This window comes from Pan troglodytes, chromosome 5 (assembly GCF_028858775.2).
Source record: "Pan troglodytes isolate AG18354 chromosome 5, NHGRI_mPanTro3-v2.0_pri, whole genome shotgun sequence".
In the NCBI taxonomy this organism is placed as follows: Eukaryota; Metazoa; Chordata; class Mammalia; order Primates; family Hominidae; genus Pan; species Pan troglodytes.
Window position 1 is genome coordinate 47,733,577 of NC_072403.2, and position 27,029 is coordinate 47,760,605.

The 27,029-nt window shown below is 41.3% G+C and overlaps 1 protein-coding gene across 25 annotated transcripts in view; it reads right to left on the minus strand.

The window, feature by feature from the left end:
* The window catches only part of USP49 (ubiquitin specific peptidase 49), a 103,999-nt gene that overhangs the window by 58,222 nt on the left and 18,748 nt on the right, over window positions 1-27,029 (minus strand). For all 25 annotated transcript variants that reach the window (XR_010158010.1, XR_010158009.1, XR_010158007.1 and 22 more), the window contains one exon: window positions 21,896-21,969. The gene's annotated coding sequence lies outside the window, so the exon portion shown is untranslated. The remainder of the gene's footprint in view (window positions 1-21,895; window positions 21,970-27,029) is intronic.

Genomic DNA, 27,029 nt, shown 5'->3' on the forward strand with positions numbered 1-27,029 from the left:
AACCTCTGCCTTCCGGGTTCAAGTGATTCCCCTGCCTCAGCCTCCCAAGTAGCTGGGATTACAGGCACGCGCCACCACGCCCAGCTAATTTTTTGTATTTTAGTAGAGACAAGGTTTTACCATGTTGGCCAATATGGTCTTGATCTCCTGACCTCATGATCCACCGCTTCGACCTCCCAAAGTGCTGGGATTACAGGCATGAGCCACTGTGCCCGGCACAAAGTATCTTTTCTAATGACAATGAAATGAAACTAGAAATCAATGGCACAAGGAAAACTGGAAAATCCACAAATATGTGGAAATTAAACAATCCACTCTTAAATAGCCACAGGATCAAACAAGTCACAAGAGAAGTTAGAAAATACCTTGAGACAAATAAAAATGAAAATGTATCAAAACATATGGGATACAAGAAAAGCAGTGTTAAGAGGTCAATTTATGGTTGTAAAAGCATACATTAAAAAAGAAGAAAGGTCCAGGTGCGGTGGCTCATGCCCGTAATCTCAGCACTTTGGGAGGCCAAGGTGGGCGGATCACCTGAGATCAGGAGTTCAAGACCAGCCTGGCCAACATGGTGAAACCCCATCTCTACTAAAAATACAAAAATTAGCCAGACAAGGTGGCGCACGCCTCTAGTCCCAACTATTCGGGAGGCTGAGGCAGGAGAATCGCTTGAACCTGGGAGGCAGAGGTTGCAGTGAGCTGAGATCATGCCACTACACTCCAGCCTGGGCAACAGAGTGAGACTCAGCCTCTAAGGAAAGAAAAAAAAAATACATAAATAAATAAATAATATAAAATAAAATCAGAAATGAAAGGGGAAATTGTAACCGATGTCACAGAAATAAAAAGGATTATAAGAGACTACTATAAACAATTGCACACCAACAAACTGGATAACCTAGAATAAATGGATAAATTCTTTTTTTTTTTTTTGAGACAGAGTCTCATTCTGTTGCCAGGCTGGAGTGCAGTGGCGCCATCTCGGTTCACTGCAACCTCCGCCTCCTGGGTTCCAGCAATTCTCATGTCTCAGCCTCCTGAGTAGCTGGGACTGCAGGTGCGCCACCACGCCCAGCTAATTTTTGTATTTTTAGTAGAGATGGGGTTTCACCATGTTGGCCAGGCTGGTCTCAATCTCTTGACCTCCTGATCCGCCCACCTCGACCTCCCAAAGTGCTAGGATTACAGGCGTAAGCCACCGCGCCTGGCCATGGATAAATTCTTAGAAACACACAACTTACCAAGACTGAATCATGAAGAAATAGAAAAGCTGAAAAAAACCAATGAGTAAGGAGATTAAATCAGTAACCAAAAAACTGCCAACAAAGAAAAGCCCAGGACCAGATGGCTTCACTAGAGAATTCTACCAAACATTAAAAAATAATGAATGCCAAGTTTTCTCAAATTCTTCCAAAAACTGAGGAGGAGGGAACACTTCCAAGCTCATTCTATGATGCCAGCATTACCCTGACACTAAACCAGACACAGACATCAAGAAAAGATAACTACAGATGAATATTCTTTGTGAGTATTGAGGTAAAAACCCTCAACAAAATACTGGAAAATTCAGTAGCATGTTAAAAGAATTACATATTATCAATAAGTAGGACTCATTTCTGGAATGCAAGTATGATTCAACATATGAATATCAATCAATGTAACGCATCACTTTAACAGAATAAGGACAAAAAGATGACCGTCTCAATTGATGCAAAAAAGGCACTGGACAAGATTCAACAAAACACCCTTTTATGACAAAACATCAAACAAAGTATAAATAGAAGGAAACTGCCTCAAAATCATAAAGACCATGTATGAAACCCTCACAGATAATATCATACTCAGTGGTGAAAGAATAAAAGCCTTTTCTCTAAGACAAGGAACAAGCCAAGCATGCACACTCTCACTACTTCTATTCAACATAATGTTGAAAGTGCTAGTCAGTGCAATTAGGCAAATTGGAAAAGAAGTAAATTTAGCTGGGCTGGGCACGGTGGCTCACACCTGTAATCCCAGCACTTTGGGAGGCCAAGGCACATGGATCACGAGATCAGGAGTTCAAGACCAGCCTGGCCAAGATGGTGAAACCCCATCTCTACTAAAAATACAAAAAAATTAGCCAGGCGTTGCGGCGGGCGCCTGTAATCCCAGCCACTCGGGAGGCTGAGGCAGACAATTGCTTGAACCTGGGAAGCAGAGGCTGCAGTGAGCTGAGATCGCGCCACTGCACTCCAGCCTGGGAGACAGAGCGAGACTCGTCTCAAAAAAAAAAAAAAGAAAGAAAAGAAGTAAATTTATCTGTTCTCAGATAACATGATCTAATATATAGAAAATCCTGGGCCGGGCACGGTGGCTCACACCTGTGCTGTAATCCCAGCACTTTGGGTGGACGAGGAGGGCGGATCACCTGAAGTCAGGAGTTCAAGACTAGCCTGACCAACATGGTAAAACCCCATCTCTACTAAAAATACAAAATTAGTCGGGTGTGGTGGTACATGCCTGTAATCCAAGCTACTTGGGAGGCTGAGGCAGGAGAATTACTTGAACCCAGGAGGCAGAGGTTGCAGTGAGCTGAGATTGTGCCCCTGCACTCCAGCCTGGGCAACGAGAGTGAAACTCCATCTCAGAAAAGAAAGAAAAAGAAAATCCTAACGAGTTTGCAAAAAAATTGTTAGAATAGACAAATTCAGCAAAGCTGCAGGATTCAAAATCAATATGCAAAAATCTGCTGTATTTATATAAACTAACAATGAACAATTCAAAAGGAAATTTTTTAAAATCTCATTAATAACAGCATAAAATACACTTAGGAATAAAACTGAGCAAGTGAAAGACTTGGACGATGAAGACTATAAAACATTGTGGAAAGAAATTAAAGACACAAATAAATGGAAAGACATCCATGTTCCTGGATTGGAAGACTTGGTATTGTTAAAATGTTAATCCTACCAAAAGCAATATACAGATTCGATGCAAGTCCTATCAAAATCCCAGCAGCAATTTTCTGAAATACAAAAATTAATTCTAAAACTCATATGAAATTTCAAGAGACCTTGAGATATTTAACGCCAATGTTCATAGCAGCACTATTCATAACAGCCAAGAAGTGGAAGCAACCAAAATGTCCATCAATGGATAAACGGATAAACAAAATGTGGTATACACATGAGATGGAATATTATTCAGCCTTAAAAATGAAAGAATTCTGGCCAGGCACAGTGGCTCACACCTGTAATCCCAGCACTTTGAGAGGCCTAGGCGGACGGATCACCTGAGGTCAGGAGTTCGAAACCAGCCTAACATGGAGAAACCCCATCTCTACTAAAAATACAAAAATTAGCTGGGCGTGGTGGCCTGCGCCTGTAATCCCTGTTACTCGGGAGGCTAAGGCAGGAGAATCGCTTGAACCCAGCAGGTGGAGGTTGCAATGAGCCGAGATGGCGCCATTGCACTCCAGCCTGGGCAACAAGAGCGAAACTCCATCTCAAAAAAAAAGAGCTGGCGGGGAGAATTTTGACACATGCTACAACATAAATGAGCCTTGTGGACTTTAGGCAAAATGAAATATGCCCATCGGAAAAAGACAAATACCGTATGATTCCATTTATATGAGGTATCTAAAGAAGTCAAATTCATAGAGACAAAGTAGAATGGTGGTTGCCAGGGACTGGGGAAGAGGATGGAGGGTTTTTTAATGCGTATAGAGTTTCAGATTTGCAAAATGAAAAACTGTTGCAAAATGAAAAACTTTAGAACTGTTTCACAGCAATGTAAATATACTAAATACTAGTGAACTGTACTCTTGAAAATGAAGGGTTTAAGATGTTAAATTTTATGTTTTTTTACCACACACACAAAAAGATAAGCACTAAAACATTTGTCCAATATAAGATCTCTGACCTCAGAGTTTACAATCTCATATAGAAGATGAGAAATAAGTACAAAGAACCTGGATAGGTAAGGCCATCTCAAGGTACCAAGGCAAACACTAAGAGTCTTACTAAGAACCAGGGTAGGCCAGGCACAGTGGCTCACGCCTGTAATCCCAGCACTCTGGGAGGCCAAGGCGGGCAGATCACCTGAGGTTGGGAGTTCAAGACCAGCCTGACCAACATGGAGAAAGCCCGTCTCTACTAAAAAAAATACAAAATTAGCCAGGCAAGGTGGTACATGCCTGTAATCTCAGCTACTTGGGAGGCTGAGGCAGGAGAATTGCTTGAACCCGGGAGGCGGAGGTTGAGGTGAGCCAAGATTGCGCCATTGCACTCCAGCCTGGGCAACAACAGCGAGACTCTGTCTCAAAAAAAAAAAAAAAAAAAAAGAAGCAGCGTAGGCCAGGAGGGGTGGCTCATGCCCATAATCCCAGCACTTTGGGAGGCTGAGGCAGGTGGATCACCTGAGGTCAGGAGTTCGAGACCAGCCTGGCCAACATGGTGAAACCCCACCTCTACTAAAAATACAAAAAATACCTGGGTGTGGTGGTGTGCACCTGTAGTCCCAGCTACCCAGGAGGCTGAGGCAGGAGAATCTCTTGAACCCAGGAGGCAGAGGTTGCAGTGAGCCAAGATCCTGCCACTGTACTCCGGGCTGTGCGACAGAGCGAGACTCTGTCTCAAAAAAAAAAAAAAAAAAAAAAAAAAAAAGCAGCAGCATAAACTACAGTTCAACTAAGATTTCCCTGAACATACTTCCAACTAATATGATAAATCACCTGCGCTTTCATTCTATCCCAAGGTAATTTATTCTAACCCAAAATAGGATCTTAATCTACCAGTCGAGATGAATGAGTTCCCCAACTACTAATCTTCAGACTAATAATTTCACTCACCAGGGTAAGATTCCTATCTATTTTGTTCTTGGGAAACACTGGTTTCTTTATTAAGAGATTATATGTCTCCAATGTTCTTGGTGTTAAAATATTCTTTCTTGCATGTTGATGATAGCAGATGTTAGTTTAGGTTGGTGTATATATGTGTGTGCATGTATGTGTACACACACGTGTGCATTTTAAAGATCCATTAAATCAAAAAGTCTGAGAAACAATGTTTTAGATAAAATCCTTAGAACAACGCCTTGGAGAGCCTTTTATTTATATTCTGAGACAGGGTCTCACTTTTTCCCCAAGCTGGAGTGCAGTGGTGCAATCTCCGCTCACTGGAACCTCCGCCTACCAGGTTCAAGTGATTCTCGTCCCTCAGCCTCCTAAGTAGCTGGGACTACAGGTGCATACTAACATGCCTGGCTAATTTTTATATTTTTTGGTAGAGATGGGGTTTCGCTACATTGGCCAGGCTGGTCTCGAACTTCTGACCTCAAGTGATCCGCCCACCTTGGCCTCCCAAAGTGCTGGGATTATGGGTGTGAGCCATTGTGCCTGGCAGGAGAGCCTTTTAATCTTATAATTCTATTATTTAAATGTCACAATTTTCTAGGGAAGAGCTTCTCAAGGAAATAACCAGTGCTGATGTTGAGCTCTTCTGCTATAGAGACTTTTTTTTGGCATAGTACTGTTTCTTCATTAAAAGTACTTTTATTGGCCAGGCACGGTGGCTCACGCCTGTAATCTCAGCACTTTGGGAGGCCAAGGCAGGCGGCTCAGCTGAGGTCAGGAGTTCAAGGCCTGCCTGACCAACATGGTGAAATCCCGTCTCTACTAAAAATACAAAAATTAGCCAGGAGCGGTGGTGCACACCTGTAATCCCAGCTACCTGAGAGGCTGAGGCACAAGAATCACTTGAACCCAGGAGGCAGAGGTTGCAATGAGCCAAGATCACACCACTGCACTCCAGCCTGGGCAACAGAGTGAGCCTCTCTCTCAAAAAAACCAAACAGACAAACAAAAGAAAAGTACTTTTATTATTTTCTGACCCTTAGCACTCTGCAAAATGGTTAAGGAATAAATTTTTAATCTGTCACTTATAAAACCTAACTGCTTACTGCCACACAATCTGATCCCGCCATTTTAATGCTATAGGTTTATTATTTAAAGCTACCTTTTTTCAGACCCTTTTTTCACTCACACCACTGGAAACTCGACACACTTAAGGCTTTAAAAACTTGTAATATTAGGCCAGGCACTGTGGCTTGTGCCTGTAATCCCAGCACCTTGGGAGGCTGAGGCAGGTGGATCACCTGAGGTCAGGAGTTTGAGACCAGAATGGCCAACATGGCGAAACCCCGTCTCTACTAAAAATACAAAAATTAGCTGAGCATGGTGGTGCATGCCTGTAATCCCAGCTACTAGGGGGGCTGAGGCAGGAGGATCGCTTGAACCCGGGAAGCAGAGGTTGCAGTGAGCTGAGATAGTGCCACTGCATTCCAGCCTAGGCGACAGAGTGAGACTCCATCTCAAAAAAAAAAAGTAAATTAATAAATAAAAGCATGTAATATTAAGGCCGGGCGCAGTGGCTTATGCCTGTAATCCCAGCACTTTGGGAGGCCTAGGTGGGTGGATCACAAGGTCAGCAGATCGAGACCATCCTGGCTAACATGGTGAAACCCTGTCTCTGCTAAAAATACAAAAAAAATTAGCCGGGCGTGGTGGCGGGCGCCTGTAGTCCCAGCTACTCGGAAGGCTGAGTCAGGAGAATGGCGTGAACTCGGGAGGCGGAGCTTGCAGTGAGCTGAGATGGCGCCACTGGACTCCAGCCTGGGCAACAGAGCGAGACCCCGTCTCAAAAAAAAAAAAAAAAAACTTGTAATATTAATAAGCTCCAACATTTCAGCGCTCTCTCAAACCTCAAACATACTTTTTTCCCTTTGCTTTGCATTCCCAAATAGCTGCTGTGTTGTAAGTTGAACAAAGATATGCAGAATTTGCAGAAGAAACACTCCGAAGACAAGCTAACATGCAACTTCAAATGATATAGCACTACTGGGGACTCAGAGAAATCACAGAGGCAGATAAGCCTAGGGGGCATGGACAAGCACCTGATATATTTATTTCTGAAGAGAGGATGCCAGGTGCAAACTGTGCCAAACTCAATGCAGACTCCTCCCTTATCCACAGTTTTGCTTTCTGAGTTTTCAGTTACCTGTGGTCCGAAAATACATGAGTACAAGTACAGTAAGATATTTTGAGAGAGACAGAGAAAGACCACATTCACAAAGCTTTTATCACAGCATATTGTTATAGTTGTTCTATTTTATTATTGTTGTTGTTAATCTCTTACTGTGCCTAATTTATAAATTAAGCTTTATAGGTATGTATATACAGGAAAAACATGGTATATATAGGGTTCACTACTGTCCCGTGGTGCTGGATACCATGGTACTGAAATAGCCATCCACTGGGAGTTTTGGAAATGTATCCCCTGAGGATAAGGGGAGACTATTGTTCATGGAGTTTCCAGCTACAAATCAAGGACCAGTGTGTGCAACTGGTAGGGATCTGCTGGCTATATGGCAACCGCTGGTCAGTGGCTGCCATCTTCAACTACAAAGGCTAAAGTGTGGCTATCAACATCTGCCTTCTTCAACCAGTTATTTATCTTAGTGCTAAAGTGACAGTGGCCTTGAGGCATATTTACTCATCTACCTAAAAAATAAAACTGGAAGTAAAGGGAAGACACACAAAAAGCTTAATAAAATTTGTATTAAGCATGTTATCTCCTTTCAGTGTATTATCTCCTTTTAACCCTCTTTGTATCTTACTATAGAAAGATCTCATCTGGGCGCGGTGGCTCATGCCTATAATCCCAGCACTTTGGGAGGCCGAGGCAGGTGCATCGCTTAAGCTCAGGAGTTCAAGACCAGCCTGGACAACATGGCAAAACCCTATCTCTACAAAAAAATACAAAAATTAGCCAGGCATAGTGGTGCATGCTTGTAGTCCCAGCTCCTTGGGAGGCTGAGGCAGGAGGATCACTTAAGCCTGGGTGGCGGAGGTTGCAGCCACTGCACTTTAGCCTGGGCAACAGAGTGAGACCCAGTCTCAAAAAAATAAAGTTTGTCTAACCTCATCTAGAGTATGAGGAACTCTTCCTTGGTATTCTAATACCTTCTTCACACCCAAGATTATAGCATGCCTAACTGTAATTCCTGTTTTCCTTTATCCACCTGATTAGACTTTGAAGTCCTTAAGACCTGGAATAATGAGCCTGTTATTGTTATCTCTGTAACACAGGCATTACATGCATACTTACATAGTTCATCAGTAAGTGAGGATTCAATGGTAAGTGAGGATTCAATGGATGGATGAATCTCCTGAAACCATGTTAAGTACAGACACAGTCAAAGTGACTTCTCTCTCAGTAGAAGCAGCTGCTATACTATTCAACTATGATAATGTCAACCAGGGATTTAGCAGACATCTTAAAGACTGAGGATACAGACAAAATGCAAATGGGGTGTGTGTGTGTGTAGCATGTGGCATTGTGTATCAGGGAGCACTTTTCAGTATCCTAAGGGCTCCATCCATATTTAGCCTAGCATTGCTGCCCCATCATTCAGGTATCTTCCTGGCTGCTGAACAAAGTCTGTCCCTAATTAGAGACCTACCAAAACCAAAGGAAAACCCATTCTATGGTGAGAGACTTCCCCCTCATCATAATGGGTGTAATAAATATTACCTCTTCCCCAAGGTTGTCATAAAAGAGAGATTTACACAATAATAGGTATCTATGCTTGCCTGCTCCAGCTGCTTTATTCTTTTAAATTAAGTCACAGCGTTCATGTTATGAGAGCACTGTGTTCCCTATCTTAGTGATAGTTCCCTATCTCAAGATTCCTTCCTCCTTCACCACTTCCCATATCCCATCAATTCCCAAATCCTATTAATTCTTCCTTATGAGCTTTGACTATTTCTCTCCATCATATCTTTATAATAACCAATCAGGCCCTAGATGCTAAGACCCCTTTTTCTCTCTGATCTCATTATTCTTCCTCTCACTTACTCCCCATGAGCCACATTGGCCTCCTCACTGTTCTTCCAACACACCAGGCAATCTCTCATCTCAGAACTGTGCAATTCTGTTTTTTTTTTTTCTGCCTAGAATGCTCTTCCCTCAGATATCTACATGGCTTGCCATCCTCACTTCATTCAGATGTGTGCTTAGATGTTTCCTTCTCAGTGAAGCCTTCCCTGGTCACTCTATTATAAAATCATTCCCCACTTAACACTCTCTTATTCCTTTTCCCAATTTGTTTTCCTCCCTAGCAATTATCACTATCTAAACATAGTATGTATTTACTTATGTATAGTCATTCTCCCCACTAGACGATAAGCTCCATGAGGGCAGAGAGTTCTATTTGGGTCACAGCTATATCTCAAGCACTTGGAACAGCACCTAGCAGAAAAAAGATACTAAGTACGTATTTTCTGAAAGAGTGAATAAAACTACCTCCACATCCATTGCCTCGATTCTAATTTAAACTATCATCAGTTCTAGCCCACATTACTGCAACTGCCTTTTAATGGGTCTTCCTGCATTCAGCCTAAAACCCAAATATGTCATTCTCACTGCCTTGGGGAGAAAGTCCAAACTGCTTAACATGGCTTGTCTTTCATAGTCTGATCCTGCATACCTCTCTAGTTCATCCCTCTTTCTCTACCCCATGACTATGCTCCAGCTGTTCTAAAGCATTTTAAGTTCCCCAAAGGAACTATTCTCTCTTACTTCTGGGTCTTCCCATAAGCTGCTCCCTCCCCTAGAACATTTTCATCATTCCCCTGGCTATCCATTCCTTCCTTAGCCTGACTCTTACTTATCCATCACATCTTGGTATAGTCACTCCTTCCTCCAAGAAATCTTCCACTACCCTCCAAGGCTGGGTTAAGCGTACCTTCTATGTGCTCTCCGAGCACATGTGTGTACTTTCCCTTATTCAGCATCTACCATGCTGTACTGTAATTGTCTGTCTGCTTGACTGTGTCCCAACTATAACAAACCTGAAGAAGACATCGTGCCGAGAACAGAGCAGGAACCTAATAAATTTTGTTGAATTAAAGACCGAATGAATAAACAAATAACGTTCTACTTCAGTGTCCTCTTTGGCAAATTATTAATTGCTATGTCTAAGATTCTTTTTACATACAGAGGTGAAAAAATATTCTGACAAAAACTGAGAAAGCTACAGTAATTTTTAAATTAGAGTTAAAAAAATAAGACAATCTTTCTAATCGAAAAGAGTACTTTAAACTACTATGAAAGGGTGCAGGAAGACCCATTAAAAGGCAGTTGCAGTAAAATAAACTAGAATACCAATGGAAATAGTTGCAGACAATATAAAAAGAAAGTGTGTAACCTGTGTCTAAATGTTGTACATCCTAGAATACTTAATATATTGGCAAGAGCTACTAGCTAATAGTCCCATTTACCGAAGACTGTCATGAATTAGCAGACCTAGGCAATGACCATCAATGGCTACTCAACAAAAAGAAAAAGGAGAGACATCTAGATATTAGGTATCTCCTGATGGAAATATACACACTTATTAAGTATTTCTTCCACCAGTGTATCCAATACCACTGGGATACAGTCACCAATATTCAGACTGAGGGGAACTCTACAAGACTTAGACTTAGTTTCTTTAGAGTCACTACAAGACTCTAATGACTTAGTTTCTTTAACATATAGCTTGCAAGGAGAGAGGGAGGGAGGGAGGGAGGGAGGGAGGGAGAGAGAAAGAGAGAGAGAGAAGAGGTGAGGCAGTTAAGAGACAGAGAGAAAAAAAATCAACTAATTGCAACATATGAACTTTACTGGAATCCTAATTCAAATCAGCAAACAATTTTTTAAATGAGATAAATGAGGAAATTTGAACACTGACTACTATTCGATGATATTAAGAAATTACTATCAGTTTTTATATGCTTGAAAATTCTTGTAGTTTTTATTATTTGTTTATTTATTTATTTATTTATTTTGAGATGGAGTCTTGCTCTGTTGCCAGGCTGGAGTGCAGTGGCATGATCTCGGCTCACTGCAACCTCCACTTCCCGGGTTCAAGTGATTCCCCTGCCTCAGCCTCCTGAGTAGCTGGGACTACAGGCATGCACCATCACACCCAGCTAATTTTTTTTTGTATTTTAGTAGAGACATAGTTTCACCATGTTGGCCAGGATGGTCTCAATCTCCTGACCTCGTGATCCACCTGCCTCAGCCTCCCAAAGTGCTAGGATTACAGGTGTGAGCCACCGCACCCGGCAGATTATTATTATTATTTTTTAAAGAACTCATAGGCCGGGCACGGTGGCTGGTGGCCCATGCCTGTAATCCTAGCACTTTGGGAAGCCGAGACAGGCAGATTGTCTAGCTCAGGAGTTCGAGACCAGCCTGGACAACATAGTGAAACCCCATCTCTACTAAAATATAAAAACTAGCTGGGCATGGTGGCACACGCCTGTAATCCCAGCTACTCGGGAGGCTGAGGCAGGAGAATTGCTTGAACCAGGAGGTGGAGGTTGCAGTGAGCTGAGATTGCACCACTGCACTCCAGGCTGGGCAACACTGAGTGATACTCTTGCCTCAAAACATAACAATAAAAATAAAATAAAACCAGGGCTGGGCGCAGTGGCTCACGCCTGTAATCTCAGCACTTTGGGAGGCTGAGGCAGGCGGATCACGAGGTCAGGAGATCAAGACCATCCTGGTTAACATGGTGAAACCCTATCTCTACTAAAAATACAAAAAATTAGCTGGATATGGTGGCAGGCGCCTGTAGTCCCAGCTACTTGGGAGGCTGAGGCAGGAAAATGGCTTGAACCCAGGAGGCAGAGCTTGCAGTGAGCCGAGATCGCGCCACTGCACTCCAGCCTGGGCGACAGAGTGAGACTCAGTCTCAAAACAAATAAATAAATAAATCCAATATAAGTATAGAACATTAAAATTCTATAAGTATTCTCCCGCTGCTTTCTGTCTCCAGTAGCTTCCCTAGAGGTAACTACTGTTAACTGAGCATCCTTCTGGGGCACATTTCCAGGAATATTTTATGCATTTAGAAACATAATGCTTAATGTAAATTGTATCCTGTATGTTATTCTAAATTTTTCCTCTTTTAACTTAATATATCTTATACATTTTCCCATATATCTGGCTTTATGTCACTCTTTTTTTTTTTTTTTTGAGATGGAGTCTCACTCTGTTGCCTAGGCAGGAGTGCAGTGATCTCGGCTCACTGCAACCTCCACCTTCCTGGTTCAAGCAATTCCCCTACCTCAGCCTCCCAAGTAGCTGGGATTACAGGTGCCCACCACCATGCCCGGCTAATTTTTTTGTATTTTTAGTAGAGACGGGGTTTCACCATATTGGCCAGACTGGTCTCGAACTCCTGTCCCTCAGGCAATCTGCCCACCTCGGCCTCCCAAAGTGCTGGGATTACAGGCATGAGCCACCGCACCCGGCCACATCACTCTTTTTAAAGACTGTAGCATATGCTATGATATGAACTGCATAATGCATTTAACTAGCCCCCATGAGAGGAGAATTATGCCATTTTTGGTGTTTCATTATTATAAACAATACACCATAGATATGGTTGGGTATCTATCATGGGACACTTACACAAGTGCATCTATGACATAATTTACAGAAAATGAATTGCTGTGTCAAGGGATATACGCATTTAAATTCTGGATAGAGATCATCAAACTGGCCTCCAAAAGGTTACACTAATTTACGCTATCCCCTAATTACCCACCAGTAGTATTTGAGAATGCATTTCCCTAATACTGGAGACTGATACATCTTTAAATATGTTTCAATAGGACATTTGAAAAATAATATATACATATATTTTGTTTGTACATCTTTAGTTATAGTGAATATTGATCTATTTTTTCTTTTTATGTGAACTGTCAATTCATGTCTTTTCTATTGGGCTCTTAGCCTTGTAAAATTGATTTCTAAAAATATTTTGTGTTCTAATGAAATCAGAGTACATGGTTTCAAAAGGAAAAGATGGTCCTCAAACTACAGATTTAAAAATACTAAAAGATCAGCTTAAAAATAAGAGTACATTAAGGAAACAATGTGATTTAATGAACTCAATTTTTTTAATAGTGTATGATATGTTTACAGCACATTCAGACAAATATCAAAAAACAGAGGAATAGAGAAGACATGTTAGATGTTCATATCTTTAAACAACCATGAAATTCACACTTAATATTTATTTTGTTTGACTTTATTTTGAGACAGAGTCACTCTGTCGCCCAGACTGGAGTGCAATGGTGTGATCTCGGCTCACTGCAACCTCCACCTCCCAGGTTCCAGCAATTTTCATGCCTCAGCCTCCAGAGTAGCTGGGATTACAGGCGTGCACTACCACACCTGGCTAATTTTTTTTGTATTTTATTAGAGATGGGGTTTCGCCAGGTTGGCTGGGCTGGTCTCGAACTCTTAGCCTCAAGCAATCCGCCCATCTCAGCCTCCCAAAATGTTGGGATTACAGATGTGAGCCACCGCACCTGGCCTCTCACACTTAATATTTAAATATACTAACAGCACTTCTTCCTACTTCCTCCAGTTCTAGATATGGCACTCCTATTTACCTGACTTGAAAACCTGACTTTCTCTTTAACTCCTTATTCATGTCACAATCAAGTCAGTTACTAAAGCCTACTAATTTGTATTCAGAAATGGGAGTATTAGATCCTAGTCTAGGCTCTTCATTATGATAGCTCATTGAAGAGTATGAATTCAAATGCCCCCCTTGTTTCTTGACTTCTTGAACCTAGTCACCCTCCCCATTTCCACTGCTATACCCTTGCCCCAAATCTGTCCTTACACTGCATGCCTGCATTATTACTGTTTTAATTGCTAGTGGATCTTGATACCTCCGATCTTTCTGGATCTACTACAGTAAATCTTAAGTATTATCACGGGTATTGAACAAAAACAGCATTTTCATTCTATACTGATTCCCCTGCTTAAAAACCACATCAGCTATCTAATATCCAACAGCCAGGCACTGTATAAGTTAAATTTATTATTTAACTTTCCTGAATTTGTCTTAATGTTCTCACAGAGTTGATGTGATTATATAAAATAATGTATGTGATAGTGCCTAGCACGTGATAGTGCCTAGCATATAGAAGGTGCTCAAAAAATTAGATGAACAACATTAACGCAAATGAATTTTCTAAACCTCAGTATTTATTTATTTTTGATTCACCCTCACCCACTTTGAAGTGCAGTGGCATGATCATAGCTCACTGCAGCCTTGACCTCCTCGGGCTCAGGTGATCACCCCACCTCAGCCCTTGGAGCAGCTGGGATTATAGGCATGTGCCACCACACCTGGCTAATTTTTGTAATTTTTTTTTTTTTTTTTGGTAGAGACAGTTTCACTGTGTCTCCCAGGCTGATCTCAAATTCCTGGGCTCAACCAATCCTACCACCTCAGCCTCTCAAACTGCTGGGATTTCCTGAGCCACCACACCTGGCCATAAACCTCAACAGAATTTGATGGGATTTTTAAATTAGAGAAAAGACCAAATGTCTAACACAATTCTTAGTATTTTGCATGCACTTGATAACATATGTTAAACCCTGGACTTCCAGTAAAACAAAGCAGAATGAATATATTTACCTCTTTTCCCTCTTAAAATCACAACAAAGGGGTTTTTAAAAGGGCATAAATTCATAAGGACAGAAAAAATAGGGCTGGGTGCAGTGGTTCATGCCTGTAATCCCAGCACTTTGGGAGGCTGAGGCGGGCGGATCACCTGAGGTCAGGAGTTCGAGACCGGCCTGGTCAACATGGTGAAACCCTGTCTCTACTAAAAATACAAAAATTAGCTGGGTGTGGTGGCACATGCCTGTAATCCCAGCTACTCAGGAGGCTGAGGCATGAGAATCACTTGAACCTGGGAGGCAGAGGTTGCCGTGAGCCGAGATTGCGCCACTACACTCCAGCCTCGGCGACAGAGTGAGACTCCGTCTCAAAACAAAACAAAACAAAAAATCTCCTTTCACACCTTCAATGAAGGGAAGGCCAAAATGCCACCCAATTAAAAAAAAAATTCTATTAAAGTATATTTTAAAATTAAAATAATCTTTGGAAAAAAATTTGGGTCATTCACGTTTTAAATGTCAGTTTCTTTTTCCATTAATATTCTAATGGCATTCCAGTTGTCAGTATTTAGAAACGGCTGAAGTTAGTGAGTGATAAGACAGACATCTAGCCAGTGAGCAAAGAGTCTGACAGCCATATTAGTTAACCTTCAAGTCAGTATTAAGTGACTCAATCTAATGAGCCAAGTCATATCTTTTTGTATAAAAGTCTATTAAATAAATTACAGGGTTTGGGGAACAACTCACCAGGCAAAGAAAATCTCACGGATTTAAGAATATTTTTCTTCAAATAATAAAAAACAATTAGAATAAATTTAACATCCTTTGGTATCTCATTTTCTTTTTTTATTTTTATTATTTATTTATTTATTTTTGAGATGGAGTCTTGCTCTGTCGCCCAGGCTGGAGTGCAGTGGTGCAATCTCGGCTTGTTGCAACCTTTGCCTCCTGGGTTCAGGCAATTCTCCTGCCTCAGTCTCCCGAGTAGCTAGGATTACAGGCACCCGCCATCATGCCCGGCTAATTTTTGTATTTTTTGTAGAGACGGGGTTTCACCATGTTGGCCAGGCTGGTCTTGAATTCCTGACCTCAGGTGATCCACCCAACTTGGCCTCCCAAAGTGCAGGGATTACAGGCATGAGCCACAGCGCCCAGCCCTCATTTTCTTTATTTCTTGACAAAACTAGCACTAACTTTGAAAGCAAAACAAGGTAAAATCAACCAAAAGAACAGTGGGATTGGCCTATCTTTATTGTTAACGCTGGGGTTCCACGTAAAATTTGAAAAATCCTAAACCATGTGGTGCCTTTGTTATGTTTTTATTCATTTTTATTTTTGGAGAGCGGGTCATAGTATATTGCCCAGGCTGGTCTCAAACTCCTGGACTCAAGCAATCCTCTGGCTTCTGCCTCCCTAAATACTGGGATTATAGGCATGAGCCACCATGCTCAGCTTGTTTTTTTGTTTTAAGAGACAGGGTCTTGCTCTGTTGCCCAGGCTTGAGTGCAGTGATGTGATTATAGCTCACTGTAACCTCGAACTCCTGAGCTCAAGCCATCCTCCTGCCTCAGCTTCCTGAGTAGCTAGGACTATAGGTGCATGCCACCATGCCTGGCCTTTTTTTTTTTTTTTTTTTTCCCCAGAGACTGGGTCTAACTATGTTGCCCAGGCTGGTCTAGAACTCCTGACCTCAAGCAATCCTCCCACCTCAGCCTTCCAAAGCATGGTGCCTTTTTTTTTTTTTTTTTTTTAGACAGAGTCTCCCTCTGTCGCCAGGATGGAGTGCAGTGGCGCGATCTCGGCTCACTGCAACCTCTGCCTCCCAAGTTCAAGCGATTCTCCTCCCTCAGCCTCCCAAGTAGCTGGGACTACAGGCGACCACCACCACATCCCACTAATTTTTGTATTTTTAGTAGAGACAGGGTTTCACCGTGTTAGCCAGGATGGTCTCAACCTTCTGACATCGTGATCCGCCCACCTCGGCCTCCCAAAGTGCTGGTATACAGGCGTTAGCCACTGCACCCGGCCCTGCACGGTGCCTTTTTTAATAATCGAAATTGGCAAAATGTCAAGCCACTCTATCCTCAGCACTCAGCCACTGAGACACACCAGTGCTATCAACTCTGAGATTCCCCTAAAGAGGCAGCTGTGTCTAAGGCAAAGAACTCAAAGGCTAAAATGGAAGCTGTTAATAGCACATAAGCTCCATGATGGTAGAGATTTTTTTTGTTTTTATAGAACAGGGCTAGAACACAGTGGGTGTTCAGTTAATAATGTAAAACAAAAGGCTGAAAGAACATGAAAGGGCCTGTCCAAAGTTGGGAGCAACTCATACAAACAACATTCTGAGTTTGGGGGAGAGACATCATGACTTTCAACCCACACTGGGATCATTACAATGTTCTGAGATAGAAAGAAACCACAGTGCTCATCACAGCAAATCTAATGAGAAGAGTGGCCTTATTTTACATTTTTGTTAATCTTTTAAAGTCTGGATTAAGGAAAACAGCTGTATTCTCATATCTGCTTCTGCGTTCAGTCAACTGCACATTATGTAGCCTCTGGAAGACTTCATTGCACACTCGTAAGAGAACGAGGGTAGAAATTCTAGAATTGTTATGAAAATTGTTTTAACTTCATCAGCCCCTGAAAGGATCTCGAGGGGCCCCAGACCACCCTTTAAGACATTGTTTTAAAAGATATGTGCAATAAGGGCCATAACTTTGATCAATATTCAAAAGAGATTCTCAAACAAGGGAAAGGGGTAAAAAAAGATGGAAAGAAAAAGAGAAAAACATCACTGACTACCTGCAACCACACTTATAGGAGGGCCAAGACATTTTATTAGTGTACTTGTTGTTACTTTAACTGTCGCTTACTCTGTACTTTACCATATTTTAACAAGAAGTGAATTGCTTTTTGAAGAAAAGAAAAGCCAGACCCCAGAACAAAAACCACATACTACAATTCCTCCTAGTTCCTATATAAATGTCAATTGTTAATGCACATTTACTCTTTAGGCCATCACATTCTAATTACACGACCTGTAAGTCACCTTTCTCCTGGCTTTTCTTCTCCTCTACAACTTTCTGCTGACTGTCACTCAAATATTATTTAACAGGATGAAAGAGCAATTTCCAATTATCAATCAGTTCCAAACTGCTGCACAGTTCAATCTTTCTGTCTGCAAGTTTCTATGAATAGCAGCTAAATAGCAATCTACAAATCAACTCTAATCCCTTCTAAACATATGTTCTTCTGGCCGGGTGCGGTGGCTCAAGCCTGTAATCCCAGCACTCTGGGAGGCTGAGGCAGGTGGATCACGAGGTCAGGAGATTGAGACCATCCTGGCTAATATGGTGAAGCCCCGTCTCTACTAAAAATACAAAAAAAAAAAAAAAAAAAAAAAGATAGACGTGGTGGCGAGCGCCTGTAGTCCTAGCTACTCAGGAGGCAGAGGCAGGAGGATGGCGTGAACCCAGGAGGCGGAGCTTGCAGTGAGCCAAGATCACGCCACTGCACTCCAGCCTGGGTGACAGAGCAAGACTCCATCTCAAAAAACAAACAAACAAAAACCAAACAAACACACAAACAAAATATGTTGTTCGTTAGCTAGTTAGGTGATTTCTATCTACTATAAATGATTCATAATGAAGCAAAACAGCAATATTCATTTAAGCATGGTCAAGAAAAATAATTATTTATGAATAATCATCTCATATCATTTTTCCCATACTTAAGATACATGATTTCAAATTTTCCTTCACACAGGCAAACAAAATCAAATAGTTACAGTGACTTTTTCAGGAGATATTTGGTTTTTATGTCTTATATAAATTCTCACTACCCTAGTAAACCTTTTAAGAGTTATTAACTAGGCCAACACTCCCCTGGTCAATAGCATAGGCCTAGGTTTAAATCCTGAAGCTGCCACTTGCAATGTGACTTTGGGCAAATTACTTAATCTGCACCTCACTTTTCTCAGCTTTAAGGTGAAGACAATAACAGTATCTACCTCATAAGTGACAGGATTAAATGAGATAATGAATAAATGAGTAAAGCACTTAAAACACTGCCTGACACACAATACATACTAGTAAATGTTAACTTCTGTATTTATTTATTTATTTATTTATTTATTTAATTTATTTTTGAGATGGAGTCTCGCTCTGTTGCCAGGCTAGAGTGCAATGGTGCGATCTTGGCTCACTGCAACCTCCGCCTCCCGGGTTCAAGTGATTCTCCTGCTTCAGCCTCCTGAGTAGCTGGGATTACAGGCACACACCACCACACCCATCTAATTTTTGTATTTTTAGTAGAGATGGGGGTTTCACTATGTTGGTCAGGTTGGTCTCGAACTCCTGACCTTGTGATCAGCCCACCTTGGCCTCCCAAAGTGCTGGGAGTACAGGCGTGAGCCACCGCGCCCAGCCAACTTCTGTTTTTTATATTTTAGCCTTCTAAAATAGCCTCACTATCTATAGTCACAGCAGATAGAATAGTCCGTAATAATCTAATCTAATCCAGAGCAATTCAAGAGGGAAATACTAAAAAGAGATTACTGTTTCTCTTTTGTTGTTGTTGTTTTCAGACAGAGTCTTGCTCTGTCGCCCAGGCTGGAGTACAGTGGCGTGATCTCAGCTCACTGCAACCTCTGCCTCCCGGTTTCAAGCAATTCTCCTGTTTCAGCCTCCCGAGTAGCTGGGATTACAGGCATGCGCCACCACGTCCGGCTAATTTTTGTATTTTTAGTAGAGATGGGGTTTCACCATATTGATCAGGCTGGTCTTGAACTCCTGACCTCAGGTGATCCACCTGCCTTAGCCTCCCAAAGTGCTGGGATTACAGGCGTTTAAGCCACCGCATCTGGCCTGTTTCTGTTCTTAGTCTTTTTTTTTTTTTTTTAATTTTAACACTGAGATAACAGGAAACAATAAAAATAGATTACTGTTTCTAAGTGCTCTTCCTTCTTAAAATAGTTAATTGTCTACACCACCTAAGAAAGTGCTGACAAGCCATACAAACAGTATCAGAGATAATCTTCAAAACTGCTATGACTCTAGCCCAGGTACAGTGGTACCTATAGTCCCAGCTACTCAGGAGGCTCAGACAGGTGGATCACTTGAGTCTAGGAGTTAAAGGCCAGCTGGGTAGCACGGCAAGACTCTGTCTCTTTAAATAAAAAATAAAATAATTACTATGATCCTGTGTGCAAAAAGGAAAAAAAAAATACTTCAAGCTGGGTGCAGTGGTTTATGCCTGTAATCCCAACACTTTGGGAGGCCGAGGTGGGTGGATCACTTGAGGCCAGGAGTTCAAGAGAGCCTGGACAACATAGCAAGATCCCATCTCTACTAAAAATACAAAAATTAGCTGAGCATGGTGGCACACGCCTGTAATCCCAGCTAGTCGGGAGGTTGAGGCATGAGAATTGCTTAAACCTGGGAGGTGGAAGTTGCAGTGAACCAAGACTGCACCACTGCACACCAATCTGGGCAACAGAGGAAGATTATCTCAAAAAAAAAAAAAATAGAAAAGAAAAAAACTCAAGAAGGCATGTCCTTCAAAATAGATTGACAGAAACACAAAACAGCATTTGACATAGCTATCTAGAAACAAAAGAATTGTGTATCCTGCTTTACAAGATACTTTTACAGGCAAGATGAACCTATGTTAGGCTGAAGATAGTTGTTTATTCATATATAACTATAAACATCATATACACCCTAAGATATACAGTAAAAGGTAAAGATATAGAACTTTATCCTCACACATAGTCTAGCAGCATACTCAGAGATGAAGTCAAAAGAAAACTTCTCATGAAAAAAACTAAAAAGCTTTTGCCACCATGGTTAACCTTATCTGAGATGGTTTAACTCTTGGAATGTATCAGAGAAAAATTTATGTGTGGATGGCTGGCACATAAAAAGGCTAACTGGGATACATATGAGAATTATAGTTAACATTTACTAAACACTTACTTCATTCCAGACATTATTTCAAGTTTTTTATATGGATTAACTAATCAATTGCTAAGAGATAGCATTTTATTGTCCTCACCTTATATCCAAGGAATTGAGGCACAGAGATAACATGTCCAAATGTCAAGTTAATAGTGACTGGTTAAAAACGGTCTGGCTCCAAATCCATGTTTTTAACCACTAGGCAAAGAAGGTTGCACAAATACATGCCATATACTTATAGACTCTGGGAGGAGGGTAAGATTCAGGTAGAGGATTGTAGTTATCTGTTATTTTTAAATTATTGACATGAATGTATAAACTTGCATAATTAAAAAAACTTTTATATCTCATAAACTTAAAGTCAAACCTTTTACTGAGCTTTCTGTAGAATTCTATTTTTTAAGAAGGTCTTGCTCTGTTGCCCAGGCTGGAGTGCAGTGGAATGATTATAGCTCACTACAGCCTCAATCCCCTGGGCTCAAGCAATCCTGTCACCTTAGCCTCCCGAGTAGCTAGCCACCACACCTGGCTAATTTTTTTTTTTTTTTTTTTTTTTGGTAGAGATGAGGTCTTGCTATATTGCCCAGGCTGGCTAGAATTCCTGGTCTCAGCCAGGCACAGTGGCTCACGCCTGTAATCCCAGCACTTTGGGAGGCATATCCCAGCACAAGGTGGGCAGATCACTTGAGGTCAGGAGTTTGAGACCAGCCTGGCCAACATAATGAAACCCCGTTTCTACAAAAATACAAAAATTAGCCAGGTGTCGTGGCGGGTGCCTGTAGTTCCAGCTAGTTGGGAGGCTGAGGCAAGAGAATTGCTTGCATCCGGGAGGCAGAGGTTGCAGTGAGCCACGATCACACCACTGCACTCCAGCCTGGGCAACAGAGCAAGACTCCATCTCAAAACTACATAAATAAATAAAAGAATTCCGGGCCTCAAGCCATCCTCCCACCTCAACCTCCCAAAGCAGAATTCTATTTGATTACCACCAGACACACATCTGCACTTGCTCAAATGAACGGTATCCTCGTGGTGGGACAAACATCATAGCAACTGACATATTTGGAGAAAAAGAAGGGGTAGATAATTACTCTTGACAGGTCATGACAGATATGATCTCTATCTTACCACCAAGTTTCAAGACCTACCCTAGACTTGTTTCAGTATGGTTGCTGGTCTTTAGGTCCCATTTTAACTTCAAATATGGCTGTGTCCCCTCTTAGCTTAAGTTAATTCGTGGTACTAAAAAATTCACGAGGTTAAGATGAAAGCAAGCGGTGAAAGTTCATAATGGAGTTAGACAAACAGTAACTGATCAATTACCCTCATAGTATGCCAACCTCAGCCACACATAATACTATTATTATAAATAGCTTTCATTAATAATGTTTTATTACAGTTTTTATTTCTTACCCATTAAACAAGTTTTTTCCATCTTCTTCCATATTATTCCACAGTCATTGGTTAGGTTTCCTCTTCTCTATTACCTACAAGTGGGAAACAATCTGTAAGATTGGGCTAATACATGGCAATAAAAAAGCAATTTCATGAATTGTAATTACAAATTCAAAAAAGGACCAGTAAATTACAATGCATTAAACTCCCTACAAGTCCTTAAAACTGATGTAAGAGTAAAAAAAAACTGTGATCTTTCTTTTCAGCTAAGAGTAACCAAAGAGTCAGTCACTTATGGGTAGACTGATCTACAAATGGAAGTATTAAAGGTTTACTTCCTGAAAAAAAGCACTTCTGCATTTGTTTTAGGTCTTAAAAATTACACATTATATTTGCATACAATCTGAAACTCAGGAAAAAACACACAAATTCATGGTAACAAAAATACTCGAATATCAAAAGCTAAAATTATTTTTGCGTAAGCAAAATATATAACAAGATGGCATGAGGTGGTGACTCTTTTGTGCTAAGTGGGTTTATGACCTATATGTAAGCAGCATGCTTCTTTAAAAGCGGTATATATTCTGTACACAAGGACAATATATTAGCCAAAGACATCTAGAGTTTATGATTTTGACAAATTATATGTATAAGCATGTTTAAGGTTTCTGACACTTTATCAGGAAGTAGGACTCAGTATTAAGCTTGAGATCGGCAAGCTGGGCCACCACTGTAAGAGGAAAGAAAATTCTCTATTGTGTCATCCTAACAGCTAACACAGAGTTCCTCTTCGAAGAAACTTTAAGAAAATATGTTCCCGGCCGGGCGTCCGCCGCCCCATCTGGGAAGTGAGGAGCCCCTCTGCCTGGCCGCCGCCCCGTCTGGGAAGTGAGGAGTGCCTCTGCGCGACTGCTGTGCAACCATCCAAGTGTGAAGTGACAGCCTTGTGTGTTATCTTTCTGTCCTCCCCAAGTTTGCATTTTCGACATTAAAGTTTACTTTTTAATTAAAAGTTTTAAATTGGAGTACATATATATAAAAAAAAGAAAGAAAGAAGAAAATATGTTCCCGGCCAGGCACGGTGGCTCACATCTGTAATCCCAGCACTTTGGGAGGCCGAGACGGGCGGATCATGAGGTCAGGAGATCGAGACAATCCAGGCTAACATGGTGAAACCCCATCTCTACTAAAAATACAAAAAAAAAAAAAAAAAAAAAAAAATAGCAGGGTGTGGTGGCAGGCGCCTGTAGTCCCAGCTACTCAGGAGGCTGAGGCAGGAGAATGGCGTGAACCCGGGAGACGGAGCTTGCAGTGAGCCGAGATCGCGCCACTGCACTTCAGCCTGGGCGACAGAGAGAGACTCCACCTCAAAAAAAAAAAAAAGAAAATATGTTCCCATAATGTGGGCTCCCATCACTCATGTCCAGTCCCCTTGGAGTAGGTGGTTTGCTGCAGAATGTCTGGCTGTCAAGATCCTAGAACGGTTGTCAAGAAAGGGAAATTGCTCTGCATTAGACAGGGAGGAATTTGGTTTTATATCGCTGAAAGGAATGGGGAGAAGAATGAGGAGGAGAGGGAAAGAAAAAGAAGAAAAGAATTAGTATAATGGAGCAGAGCTGGGATTAGGTGGGGGTGAAGCTCTTGGGTCAAGGGAGGTCAGAAAACATTTTAAGAACAGGAATGTTTTAGTAGGGAAGTTGTTTGCATTAATGCAAAGGCTCACTCCACCTCTATTTTGCCCCTTTCTTCAGGTAGGTACACAAAATCTGCAAATGCCCTGTGTGAATAGGGCCTTTCTGAAAATCAGAGGGAGCCAAGTTTCACATGTGGGTGCACTATGGTGCAAATCAGTGGCACGAGGCCAGAAAGTAGGTCCCAGGAGGCAGAAGAGGTTACAAGATCATGAAACCTAGCAAAAACACAAATATTTTTAGGGAGAGCTTACAACTTCTAGTTCTAGGTTCGGGGATCTGAGGCAACCGTATCCATGAAAAGCTAAGCTGACACTTTATGGACAGGGGTTTCACATCCACAAAATGTCCCCCAAATGACCCTACTTTCAATATAAGAACACCAAAAAATTTAAAGTTAACTTAATTACATTTAAATCCAAGTTATTCTAATTAATTTGGGATGCTCCCCAAAAGCTGACTATAATAATCAGTTCTACACTAAGCAGCACCTAGGACACGTATGTAACCATATGGAGTTTAGGCTTAAAGCCCTAGGAAAGTTATATTAATAAATGTGAAGGGTAACAACTTCAATAATTACGATGGTGATCTTGAAAACTGGGAAATTATAATAAATCAGCTCAATGCTGAAAACTATTAATAAGATTCTATACATTCAAATATTTTCTATCCAGGTCCCACTTATATCATTTACACTACTGCAATATACTTTTAAATGGGTGGGAAGTGAAATTACAGATATATAAAACAAATCACTACAGTAGGAACTAACTAAAAATGTGGAAGACGTCCCTTTAAATGGTCATTAGAAAGGCAGTTCCCAAAGTCAGGAGGCCATATTCCAAGCTTACCTGTTACTGAAACATGCTAAACTCTCAGGGGCTGTCTGGCTCATGCAAGAAAAGAGCACATGATGTGGAGTAACAGAGACCAGTCATCATCATGGTGTCCATTTATTACAAGACCTTCCTTAACTTCTCCGAGCCTGTTTTCTAATCTACTTCACAGCACTGGTGTAGGGATTAAACGAGAACGCAAGTAAAACACCAGTGCACTGCCTGGCACATAGCTGATGATCAACAAAGGTTTAATTTCCTTCCTTTATCTACCTTTAGTTTAGAGCAATTTTCAGGGCTTGAAAAGGAGAAAATCCATTCTTGAAACCTTACCCAATTTACTCTTATTCTGCCAAACAATAACAATGATGATGATGATGGTGATTGATTATGCTGATAGCCAGCAACACTGATAACAGTGTTTAATGTGTGCCAGAAACGCAGTTAAATGCTGTTACATATATTAACAAATTCAATCCTCACAACAGCTGTGAGGTAGATATTTTTTATTCCAATTTGACAGATGAGGAAACTGTGACACACCTAAGTTCCACAGCTAGTTAAGTGGCAAGGCAAGGATTCAAACCCAGGTTTCTGCTCTTCGGAAATATACCAGGCTGGGAGCAGTAGCTTACGTCTGTAATCCCAGCACTTTGGGAGGCCAAGACAGGAGGATTACTTGAGCCCAGGAGTTTGAGACCAGCCTAGGCAACAAAGGGAGACCCTACCTCTACAAAAAATAATTTGCTGTGTGTTTTGGCACAAATCTGTAGTCCCAGCTACTTGGGAAGCTAAGACAGGAAGATCACTTGAGGCCACGAGGTCAAGGCTGCAGTGAGCTGTGCGTGATTGCACCACTGCACTCCAGCCTGAGTGACAGAGTGACACCTTGTCTAAAAAAAGAAAGAGAGAGAGAGAGAGAAAGAAAGAAAGAGAGAGAGAGAGAAAGAAAGACAAACACCAAAAACTAACTTCTGGGTGATGTCACAGCAGCAATGCCCATTCTTTGATAGCTCCCTAATATTAATGTAGTAAGGTAGGGAATGTTCAGATGACTTACAAAGTAGAATAGATCTGTTATCTTAAAAATACATATAAATATACTATCTATATATATTTTAAGATGTAGTTACATATTTTAAAATATATTTTATATCTCAAAATATTTTAATGTATATTTTATATGTTTTAAAGTTTAAAAAGTGGACCAAGAGAATATTAATACATTTAAGCCAGTAAATAACTTAACCAAGATTATATCTTTTTCAGCAAGCTCAATAAGGTGGCACATTCCAAACTACAAACATTTATTAACTTGTGCTGTATCTCATCTGTAAGTGCCTTGCCCTGTAAGCTCCTGGAGGAGAGAAATAGCATCTTTGTCTTACTTATTGTGATAGTAAATAATATCTTTTATGTCTGAAAAAGTACCTCGTCCTTAGTAGGTGCTTCAATAAATACTGACCAAAGAATGGAGAGGCTGGATATGCAACACAGACAAAACTTTCTAGTCTGCCTATTATTTCCCTTTACATTCTAAGGCACTAGCACACTATCCTTATTTTCCACTACCCATCCACTCCATTATTTTACTATCAGCAAGGCCTTGATGGACTTAAGTGTTTTCCTTGACCCAGTCACATTTTTGGCCTATCCAAATCCATTTCATTTTTTTAAAATTTTTGAGACAGAGTCTCAGACAGCCTGTCGCCCAGGCTGGAGTGCAGTGGTGCCATCTTGGCTCACTGCAACCTCCGCCTCCCGGGTTCAAGTGATTCTCCTGCCTCAGCCTCCTGAGTAGCTGGGATTACAGGCACGCACCACCACACCCGGCTAATTTTTGTATTTTTAGTAGAGATGGGGTTTCACCATGTTGGTCAGGCTGGTCTCGAACTCCTGACCTTGTGATCCACCTGCCTCGGCCTCCCAAAGTGCTGGGATTACAGGTGTGAGCCACCATGCTCAGCCCTAAATCTATTTCAATCTATAAGCTCACATAGCAAAATGTCTTACGACAAAAAGTCTCAAATATACAATTAGAAGATTCATGAATGAAAGCAAAACATATTGTTATGTCACTTTATGTTTTTTCAAAGTGTTTCCACGCACATCCCTTCAGTGCCTCAAGATAGCTGTGAAAGCAGGCAAGGCAGTCATAATAATCTAGGAAGCTGCATCTAATCCTGTTTTGGAGTGGAAACATATCTTCATTGTCACTGCCAATGAATCAATGGCTCAAAACCTGAGTTAGATACTTTCTCTGCATTTTGGTACAAAGTCTATAAGAATGACATATTTTTAAGTCAATGTCATAAATGACTTTTTAAATCATAAATGATCAGCCATCTAATTAAACTTTTTTTTTTTTTTTAATTAAGACAGAGCTTCACTCTGTTGCCCAGGCTAGAGTGCAGTGGCACAATCTCGGCTCACTGCAACCTGCGCCTCCTGGGTTCAAGTGATTCTGCCTCAGCCTTCCAAGTAGCTGGGACTACAGGTGCGTGCCACCACACCTGATTAATTTTTGTATTTTTAGTAAAGAGGGGGTTTCACCATGTTGGCCAGGATGGTCTCAAACTCCTAACCTCGTGATCCGCCAGCCTCGGCCTCCCAAAGTGTTGA